Here is a 12,006-nt window from a genome sequence, read left to right as displayed (position 1 = left end):
TCTGTATAACAGTATTATACTATATTATAACAGTATCAATACTCACCCAGTCACTATCTGTTCAGCTGCTTGTGAATTTGACGTATGTTAATGTATCAGGACAGTATGATGTATGTTAATATATCAGGACAGTATGATGTATGTTAATATATCAGGACAGTATGATGTATGTTAATGTATCAGGACAGTATGATGTATGTTAATGTATCAGGACAGTATGTTAATGTATCAGGACAGTATGTTAATATATCAGGACAGTATGATGTATGTTAATGTATCAGGACAGTATGATGTATGTTAATGTATCAGGACAGTATGTTAATGTATCAGGACAGTATGTTAATGTATCAGGACAGTACCTTCTATGGGCCCGGGTCAGTATTACACTAATATAGGGAACAGGAAGGCAGCCTGACTCAGTATCTTGTTTGGATGGGGGCTTGGAAACTAAATTGAGTACAATCCATTTTTTTTCTATTGTATTGCGCTAATATAACAACGTGAGACTCTGATGAAGACTAATGACGGAGCTCATTCAGTTAAAGATGAAATTCATTTTGATTATTACTCTGCTGCTCAGGCAAAGATTTCATAATCTGGCCAATTTAGCAGGCGCCTGAAATGTCTCTAATGATGAACACATCAGTCAACCCCCCCACCCCCCCTTTGTTTCCAGATTGGGTTACCCCCCCCCCCCCTACTGTTGTTGCCAGATTGAGTTAACGTTGACTTATTGGGCCTCTAGAATAGTTTCAGGGCTGGAAGAAAAAAAATCATGACTTTCTAATACGAGTCGACCTCATAAGACCTTGAGTGAGTCCTAAATCCCATCAGAACTAGTACACTATAAAGGGAATAGGATGCTATTTGGAACGTTTCCAAGACCTTTTGTTTAATTATGATCCAGACACCTGCTGTCATGTATCTGCCCTATAGATGTCATAACCATTCCCCTGTTGTGTAATTAAACAATGGGTGCATCCTAAACAGCACCCGGTGCCCTAACTTCATTTTATTTGACTTGTAGGGGCCTTGGTCAGAAGTAGAGCACTGTATAGGCAAGAGAGGGACGTTTGGGACTCACACATTGGCAGATTAAATGGATCAATCACTTCCTATCGACAGTAATGAGACTTCCGGAACACACAGTAATATTACAGAGGGGAACTGAACAACAGAGAGGGAAGAATTTATCTACGTCCCAAATGGCACCCTATTCCCTATTTAGTGCACTACTTTTGACCAGGACACATTGGGCTCCGGTCAAAAGTAGTGCACTATGTAGGGAATAGGGAGCCGTTTGGGACTATTACAGACGGGACTGAAATGACAGAGAGGAAAGATTGACTCTCTTTAGTATTGTCATCAGCACAAGGCTTTATGAAGATGAGCCTTGGGAATAACACTAAGTGAATGGACTCTCTTTAGTATTGTCATCAGCACAAGGCTTTATGAAGATGAGCCTTGGGAATAACACTAAGTGAATGGACTCTCTTTAGTATTGTCATCAGCACAAGGCTTTATGAAGATGAGCCTTGGGAATAACACTAAGTGAAGAGGAGCCTTGGGAATAACACTAAGTGAATGCAAATTCAAATTTACCCTTGTCGGATGTTCACCCAAAATGTATTTGTTTTTACTTTGGCGCTTTAAACATCTGCCAACTGCCCCCTTTAAGTCAGTCCTTGTGACGCAATTCTTAGTGTGACGCAATACACTAACTCTCTCTCTCTCTCTCACACACACACACAGACACACACACACACACACACACACACACACACACACACACACACACACACACACACACACACACACACACACACACACACACACACACACACACACACACACACACACACACACACACATACACACACACACAAACACTGTTATACATTTCCAAACTCTCATAGCCACAGTGATACACAACCACCCATATACACACATCCTGTATGTGTGATGGCAGAAGAGGTTCAAATGGGTCAAGAGCTGCTCAGCTTAAAACAATATATCCAGCCAATCATGTGTAAACCCTCATCAGCGATCAGCCAATCCTGTGTGGCCCCTCATCAGTGATCAACCAATACTGTGTGGCCCCCTCATCAGTGATCAACCAATCCTGTGTGGCCCCTCATCAGCGATTAGCCAATCGTTAGTGACCCCTCATCACCAATGAATCGTCGGGGGTAAAAGGATTTTAAAGCATCACACACAAACACACACACACACACACACACACAGACACATACACCCACCCACACACATATATACACACACACCCAGACGCAGACACACACACAAACACACATACACACAGACACACACATATACACATATACACACACACACACCCAGACACAAACACCCAGACACACACATATATACACACATACACACACACACAGACACACACATATATACACACATATACACACACACACACACCCAGACGCATACACACACACAATCACACATACACACACAGACACACACATATACACACATACACACACACACACCCAGAGACACACACACATATATACACACATACACAGACACAAACACAGACACACACACACACGTACACAGACAGACACATACATACAAACTTATACACAGACACACATATACAAACACATGCCCAGACACACACACACACACAAACACACACACAAACACAAACACACACACTCTGGTAAACTCCTTATAGGTGATAAATGAGGTGGTGTCATCCTCCCTTACTGTTAAACACACAGTCATCATGGAGGTGGTATCCTCCTCCTCCTCCCTTACTGTTAAACACACAGTCATCATGGAAGTGGTATCCTCCTCCCTTACTGTTAAACACACAGTCATCATGGAGGTGGTATCCTCCTCCTCCCTTACTGTTAAACACACAGTCATCATGGAGGTGGTATCCTCCTCCTCCTCCCTTACTGTTAAACACACAGTCATCATGGAGGTGGTGTCCTCCTCCCTTACTGTTAAACACACAGTCATCATGGAGGTGGTATCCTCCTCCTCCCTTACTGTTAAACACACAGTCATCATGGAGGTGGTATCCTCCTCCTCCCTTACTGTTAAACACACAGTCATCATGGAGGTGGTATCCTCCTCCTCCCTTACTGTTAAACACACAGTCATCATGGAGGTGGTATCCTCCTCCTCCCTTACTGTTAAACACACAGTCATCATGGAGGTGGTATCCTCCTCCTCCCTTACTGTTAAACACACAGTCATCATGGAGGTGGTATCCTCCTCCCTTACTGTTAAACACACAGTCATCATGGAGGTGGTATCCTCCTCCCTTACTGTTAAACACACAGTCATCATGGAGGTGGTATCCTCCTCCCTTACTGTTAAACACACAGTCATCATGGAGGTGGTATCCTCCTCCTCCTCCCTTACTGTTAAACACACAGTCATCATGGAGGTGGTATCCACCTCCCTTACTGTTAAACACACAGTCACCATGGAGGTGGTATCCTCCTCCTCCTCCCTTACTGTTAAACACACAGTCATCATGGAGGTGGTATCCTCCTCCTCCCTTACTGTTAAACACACAGTCATCATGGAGGTGGTATCCTCCTCCTCCCTTACTGTTAAACACAGTCATCATGGAGGTGGTATCCTCCTCCTCCCTTACTGTTAAACACACAGTCATCATGGAGGTGGTATCCTCCTCCTCCCTTACTGTTAAACACACAGTCATCATGGAGGTGGTATCCTCCTCCTCCCTTACTGTTAAACACACAGTCATCATGGAGGTGGTATCCTCCTCCTCCCTTACTGTTAAACACACAGTCATCATGGAGGTGGTATCCTCCTCCTCCCTTACTGTTAAACACACAGTCATCATGGAGGTGGTATCCTCCTCCTCCCTTACTGTTAAACACACAGTCATCATGGAGGTGGTATCCTCCTCCTCCCTTACTGTTAAACACACAGTCATCATGGAGGTGGTATCCTCCTCCTCCCTTACTGTTAAACACACAGTCATCATGGAGGTGGTATCCTCCTCCCTTACTGTTAAACACACAGTCATCATGGAGGTGGTATCCTCCTCCTCCTCCCTTACTGTTAAACACACAGTCATCATGGAGGTGGTATCCTCCTCCCTTACTGTTAAACACACAGTCACCATGGAGGTGGTATCCTCCTCCTCCTCCCTTACTGTTAAACACACAGTCATCATGGAGGTGGTATCCTCCTCCTCCCTTACTGTTAAACACACAGTCATCATGGAGGTGGTATCCTCCTCCTCCCTTACTGTTAAACACAGTCATCATGGAGGTGGTATCCTCCTCCTCCCTTACTGTTAAACACACAGTCATCATGGAGGTGGTATCCTCCTCCTCCCTTACTGTTAAACAAAAAGTAATCATGGAGGTGGTATCCTCCTCCTCCCTTACTGTTAAACACACAGTCATCATGGAGGTGGTATCCTCCTCCTCCCTTACTGTTAAACACACAGTCATCATGGAGGTGGTATCCTCCTCCTCCCTTACTGTTAAACACACAGTCACCATGGAGGTGGTATCCTCCTCCTCCTCCCTTACTGTTAAACACACAGTCATCATGGAGGTGGTATCCTCCTCCTCCCTTACTGTTAAACACACAGTCATCATGGAGGTGGTATCCTCCTCCTCCCTTACTGTTAAACACAGTCATCATGGAGGTGGTATCCTCCTCCTCCCTTACTGTTAAACACACAGTCATCATGGAGGTGGTATCCTCCTCCTCCCTTACTGTTAAACACAGTCATCATGGAGGTGGTATCCTCCTCCTCCCTTACTGTTAAACACACAGTCATCATGGAGGTGGTATCCTCCTCCTCCCTTACTGTTAAACACACAGTCATCATGGAGGTGGTATCCTCCTCCTCCCTTACTGTTAAACACACAGTCATCATGGAGGTGGTATCCTCCTCCTCCCTTACTGTTAAACACACAGTCATCATGGAGGTGGTATCCTCCTCCTCCCTTACTGTTAAACACAGTCATCATGGAGGTGGTATCCTCCTCCTCCCTTACTGTTAAACACACAGTCATCATGGAGGTGGTATCCTCCTCCTCCCTTACTGTTAAACACACAGTCATCATGGAGGTGGTATCCTCCTCCTCCCTTACTGTTAAACACACAGTCATCATGGAGGTGGTATCCTCCTCCCTTACTGTTAAACACACAGTCATCATGGAGGTGGTATCCTCCTCCTCCTCCCTTACTGTTAAACACACAGTCATCATGGAGGTGGTATCCTCCTCCCTTACTGTTAAACACACAGTCACCATAGAGGTGGTATCCTCCTCCTCCTCCCTTACTGTTAAACACACAGTCATCATGGAGGTGGTATCCTCCTCCTCCCTTACTGTTAAACACTCAGTCATCATGGAGGTGGTATCCTCCTCCTCCCTTACTGTTAAACACACAGTCATCATGGAGGTGGTATCCTCCTCCTCCATTACTGTTAAACACACAGTCATCATGGAGGTGGTATCCTCCTCCTCCCTTACTGTTAAACACACAGTCATCATGGAGGTGGTATCCTCCTCCTCCCTTACTGTTAAACACACAGTCATCATGGAGGTGGTATCCTCCTCCCTTACTGTTAAACACACAGTCATCATGGAGGTGGTATCCTCCTCCTCCCTTACTGTTAAACACACAGTCATCATGGAGGTGGTATCCTCCTCCCTTACTGTTAAACACACAGTCACCATGGAGGTGGTATCCTCCTCCTCCCTTACTGTTAAACACACAGTCATCATGGAGGTGGTATCCTCCTCCTCCCTTACTGTTAAACACACAGTCATCATGGAGGTGGTATCCTCCTCCTCCCTTACTGTTAAACACACAGTCATCATGGAGGTGGTATCCTCCTCCTCCCTTACTGTTAAACACACAGTCATCATGGAGGTGGTATCCTCCTCCTCCCTTATTGTTAAACACACAGTCATCATGGAGGTGGTATCCTCCTCCTCCCTTACTTTTAAACACACAGTCATCATGGAGGTGGTATCCTCCTCCCTTACTGTTAAACACACAGTCATCATGGAGGCGGTATCCTCCTCCCTTACTGTTAAACACACAGTCATCATGGAGGTGGTATCCTCCTCCCTTACTGTTAAACACACAGTCATCATGGAGGTGGTATCCTCCTCCTCCCTTATTGTTAAACACACAGTCATCATGGAGGTGGTATCCTCCTCCTCCTCCCTTACTGTTAAACACACAGTCATCATGGAGGTGGTATCCTCCTCCCTTACTGTTAAACACACAGTCACCATGGAGGTGGTATCCTCCTCCTCCTCCCTTACTGTTAAACACACAGTCATCATGGAGGTGGTATCCTCCTCCTCCCTTACTGTTAAACACACAGTCATCATGGAGGTGGTATCCTCCTCCTCCCTTACTGTTAAACACAGTCATCATGGAGGTGGTATCCTCCTCCTCCCTTACTGTTAAACACACAGTCATCATGGAGGTGGTATCCTCCTCCTCCCTTACTGTTAAACACACAGTCATCATGGAGGTGGTATCCTCCTCCTCCCTTACTGTTAAACACACAGTCATCATGGAGGTGGTATCCTCCTCCTCCCTTACTGTTAAACACACAGTCATCATGGAGGTGGTATCCTCCTCCTCCCTTACTGTTAAACACACAGTCATCATGGAGGTGGTATCCTCCTCCTCCCTTACTGTTAAACACACAGTCATCATGGAGGTGGTATCCTCCTCCTCCCTTACTGTTAAACACAGTCATCATGGAGGTGGTATCCTCCTCCTCCCTTACTGTTAAACACACAGTCATCATGGAGGTGGTATCCTCCTCCCTTACTGTTAAACACACAGTCATCATGGAGGTGGTATCCTCCTCCTCCCTTACTGTTAAACACACAGTCATCATGGAGGTGGTATCCTCCTCCTCCTCTCTTACTGTTAAACACACAGTCATCATGGAGGTGGTATCCTCCTCCCTTACTGTTAAACACACAGTCATCATGGAGGTGGTATCCTCCTCCTCCTCCCTTACTGTTAAACACACAGTCATCATGGAGGTGGTATCCTCCTCCCTTACTGTTAAACACACAGTCACCATAGAGGTGGTATCCTCCTCCTCCTCCCTTACTGTTAAACACACAGTCATCATGGAGGTGGTATCCTCCTCCTCCCTTACTGTTAAACACTCAGTCATCATGGAGGTGGTATCCTCCTCCTCCCTTACTGTTAAACACACAGTCATCATGGAGGTGGTATCCTCCTCCTCCATTACTGTTAAACACACAGTCATCATGGAGGTGGTATCCTCCTCCTCCCTTACTGTTAAACACACAGTCATCATGGAGGTGGTATCCTCCTCCTCCCTTACTGTTAAACACACAGTCATCATGGAGGTGGTATCCTCCTCCTCCCTTACTGTTAAACACACAGTCATCATGGAGGTGGTATCCTCCTCCTCCCTTACTGTTAAACGCACAGTCACCATGGAGGTGGTATCCTCCTCCTCCCTTACTGTTAAACACACAGTCATCATGGAGGTGGTATCCTCCTCCTCCCTTACTGTTAAACACACAGTCATCATGGAGGTGGTATCCTCCTCCCTTACTGTTAAACACACAGTCCTCATGGAGGTGGTATCCTCCTCCCTTACTGTTAAACACACAGTCATCATGGAGGTGGTATCCTCCTCCCTTACTGTTAAACACACAGTCACCATGGAGGTGGTATCCTCCTCCTCCCTTACTGTTAAACACACAGTCATCATGGAGGTGGTATCCTCCTCCTCCCTTACTGTTAAACACACAGTCACCATGGAGGTGGTATCCTCCTCCTCCTCCCTTACTGTTAAACACACAGTCATCATGGAGGTGGTATCCTCCTCCCTTACTGTTAAACACACAGTCATCATGGAGGTGGTATCCTCCTCCTCCTCCCTTACTGTTAAACACACAGTCATCATGGAGGTGATATCCTCCACCTCCCTTACTGTTAAACACAGTCATCATGGAGGTGGTATCCTCCTCCTCCCTTACTGTTAAACACACAGTCATCATGGAGGTGGTATCCTCCTCCTCCCTTACTGTTAAACACACAGTCATCATGGAGGTGGTATCCTCCTCCCTTACTGTTAAACACACAGTAATCATGGAGGTGGTATCCTCCTCCTCCTCCCTTACTGTTAAACACACAGTCATCATGGAGGTGGTATCCTCCTCCTCCCTTACTGTTAAACACACAGTCACCATGGAGGTGGTATCCTCCTCCTCCTCCCTTACTGTTAAACACACAGTCATCATGGAGGTGGTATCCTCCTCCTCCATTACTGTTAAACACACAGTCATCATGGAGGTGGTATCCTCCTCCTCCCTTACTGTTAAACACACAGTCATCATGGAGGTGGTATCCTCCTCCTCCCTTACTGTTAAACACACAGTCATCATGGAGGTGGTATCCTCCTCCTCCTCCCTTACTGTTAAACACACAGTCATCATGGAGGTGGTATCCTCCTCCTCCCTTACTGTTAAACACACAGTCACCATGGAGGTGGTATCCTCCTCCTCCCTTACTGTTAAACACACAGTCATCATGGAGGTGGTATCCTCCTCCTACCTTACTGTTAAACACACAGTCACCATGGAGGTGGTATCCTCCTCCCTTACTGTTAAACACACAGTCATCATGGAGGTGGTATCCTCCTCCCTTACTGTTAAACACACAGTCACCATGGAGGTGGTATCCTCCTCCCTTACTGTTAAACACACAGTCATCATGGAGGTGGTATCCTCCTCCCTTACTGTTAAACACACAGTCACCATGGAGGTGGTATCCTCCTCCTCCTCCCTTACTGTTAAACACACAGTCATCATGGAGGTGGTATCCTCCTCCTCCCTTACTGTTAAACACACAGTCATCATGGAGGTGGTATCCTCCTCCTCCCTTACTGTTAAACACACAGTCACCATGGAGGTGGTATCCTCCCCCTCCCTTACTGTTAAACACACAGTCATCATGGAGGTGGTATCCTCCTCCTCCATTACTGTTAAACACACAGTCATCATGGAGGTGGTATCCTCCTCCTCCCTTACTGTTAAACACACAGTCATCATGGAGGTGGTATCCTCCTCCTCCCTTACTGTTAAACACACAGTCACCATGGAGGTGGTATCCTCCTCCTCCCTTACTGTTAAACACACAGTCACCATGGAGGTGGTATCCTCCTCCTCCCTTACTGTTAAACACACAGTCATCATGGAGGTGGTATCCTCCTCCTCCCTTACTGTTAAACACACAGTCACCATGGAGGTGGTATCCTCCTCCTCCCTTACTGTTAAACACACAGTCATCATGGAGGTGGTATCCTCCTTCTCCCTTACTGTTAAACACACAGTCATCATGGAGGTGGTATCCTCCTCCCTTACTGTTAAACACACAGTCATCATGGAGGTGGTATCCTCCTCCCTTACTGTTAAACACACAGTCACCATGGAGGTGGTATCCTCCTCCCTTACTGTTAAACACACAGTCATCATGGAGTTGGTATCCTCCTCCCTTACTGTTAAACACACAGTCACCATGGAGGTGGTATCCTCCTCCCTTACTGTTAAACACACAGTCATCATGGAGGTGGTATCCTCCTCCCTTACTGTTAAACACACAGTCACCATGGAGGTGGTATCCTCCTCCTCCTCCATTACTGTTAATGTGTTAATAATAGTAGTAGTAGTAGTGTTAATAATAATAGTAGTAGTAGTAGTAGTGTTAATAATAATAGTAGTATTGTTAATAATAGTAGTAGTAGTGTTAATAATAGTAGTAGTAGTGGTGTTAATAATAGTAGTAGTAGTAGTGTTAATAATAGTAGTAGTAGTAGTGTTAATAATAATAGTAGTAGTGTTAATAATAGTAGTAGTAGTAGTGTTAATAATAGTAGTAGTAGTAGTGTTAATAATAGTAGTAGTAGTAGTGTTAATAATAATAGTAGTAGTAGTAGTGTTAATAATAATAGTAGTAGTGTTAATAATAGTAGTAGTAGTGTTAATAATAGTAGTAGTAGTAGTGTTAATAATAGTAGTAGTAGTAGTGTTAATAATAGTAGTAGTAGTAGTGTTAATAATAATAGTAGTAGTGTTAATAATAGTAGTAGTAGTAGTGTTAATAATAGTAGTAGTAGTAGTGTTAATAGTAGTAGTAGTAGTAGTAGTGTTAATAATAATAGTAGTAGTGTTAATAATAGTAGTAGTAGTGTTAATAATAATAGTAGTAGTAGTAGTGTTAATAATAGTAGTAGTAGTAGTAGTGTTAATAATAATAGTAGTAGTGTTAATAATAGTAGTAGTAGTAGTGTTAATAATAGTAGTAGTAGTAGTGTTAATAGTAGTAGTAGTAGTAGTGTTAATAATAGTAGTAGTAGTAGTGTTAATAATAGTAGTAGTAGTAGTGTTAATAATAGTAGTAGTAGTGTTAATAATAGTAGTAGTAGTAGTAGTGTTAATAATACTAGTAGTAGTGTTAATAATAATAGTAGTAGTAGTAGTGTTAATAATAGTAGTAGTAGTAGTAGTGTTAATAATAATAATAGTAGTAGTAGTGTTAATAATAATAATAGTAGTAGTAGTGTTAATAATAATAGTAGTAGTGTTAATAATAGTAGTAGTAGTGTTAATAATAGTAGTAGTAGTAGTGTTAATAATAGTAGTAGTAGTAGTGTTAATAATAATAGTAGTAGTGTTAATAGTAGTAGTAGTAGTGTTAATAATAGTAGTAGTAGTGTTAATAATAGTAGTAGTAGTGTTAATAATAGTAGTAGTAGTAGTAGTGTTAATAATACTAGTAGTAGTGTTAATAATAGTAGTAGTAGTAGTGTTAATAATAGTAGTAGTAGTAGTAGTAGTAATAATACTAGTAGTAGTGTTAATAATAATAGTAGTAGTAGTAGTGTTAATAATAATAATAGTAGTAGTAGTGTTAATAATAATAATAGTAGTAGTAGTGTTAATAATAATAGTAGTAGTGTTAATAATAGTAGTAGTAGTGTTAATAATAGTAGTAGTAGTAGTGTTAATAATAGTAGTAGTAGTGTTAATAATAGTAGTAGTAGTAGTGTTAATAATAGTAGTAGTAGTGTTAATAGTAGTAGTAGTAGTGTTAATAATAGTAGTAGTAGTGTTAATAATAGTAGTAGTAGTGTTAATAATAGTAGTAGTAGTAGTGTTAATAATAGTAGTAGTAGTAATGTTAATAATAGTAGTAGTAGTAGTGTTAATAATAGTAGTAGTAGTAGTAGTGTTAATAATAGTAGTAGTAGTAGTAGTATTAATAATACTAGTAGAAGTGTTAATAATAATAGTAGTAGTAGTGTTAATAATAGTAGTAGTAGTAGTACTGTTAATAATAATAGTAGTAGTAGTATTAATAATACTAGTAGTAGTGTGAATAATAGTAGTAGTAGTAGTAGTAGTGTTAATAATAATAATAGTAGTAGTAGTGTTAATAATAATACTAGTAGTAGTGTTAATAATAATAGTAGTAGTAGTGTTAATAATAGTAGTAGTAGTAGTAGTGTTAATAATAATAGTAGTAGTAGTGTTAATAATAATAGTAGTAGTGTTAATAATAGTAGTAGTAGTAGTAGTGTTAATAATAATAGTAGTAGTAGTGTTAATAATAGTAGTAGTAGTAGTAGTGTTAATAATAATAGTAGTAGTAGTGTTAATAATAATAGTAGTAGTGTTAATAATAGTAGTAGTAGTAGTAGTGTTAATAATAATAGTAGTAGTAGTGTTAATAATAATAGTAGTAGTGTTAATAATAGTAGTAGTAGTAGTGTTAATAATAGTAGTAGTAGTAGTAGTGTTAATAATAGTAGTAGTAGTAGTGTTAATAATAGTAGTAGTAGTGTTAATAATAGTAGTAGTAGTGTTAATAATAGTAGTAGTAGTGTTAATAATAATAGTAGTAGAAGTAGTGTTAATAATAATAGTAGTAGTGTTAATAATAGTAGTA

The sequence above is a fragment of the Salvelinus alpinus genome, chromosome 10 (assembly GCF_045679555.1).
Source record: "Salvelinus alpinus chromosome 10, SLU_Salpinus.1, whole genome shotgun sequence".
Taxonomy (NCBI): Eukaryota; Metazoa; Chordata; class Actinopteri; order Salmoniformes; family Salmonidae; genus Salvelinus; species Salvelinus alpinus.
The sequence above is the reverse complement of the archived record's forward strand: the minus strand, read 5'-3'. Positions refer to the sequence as shown.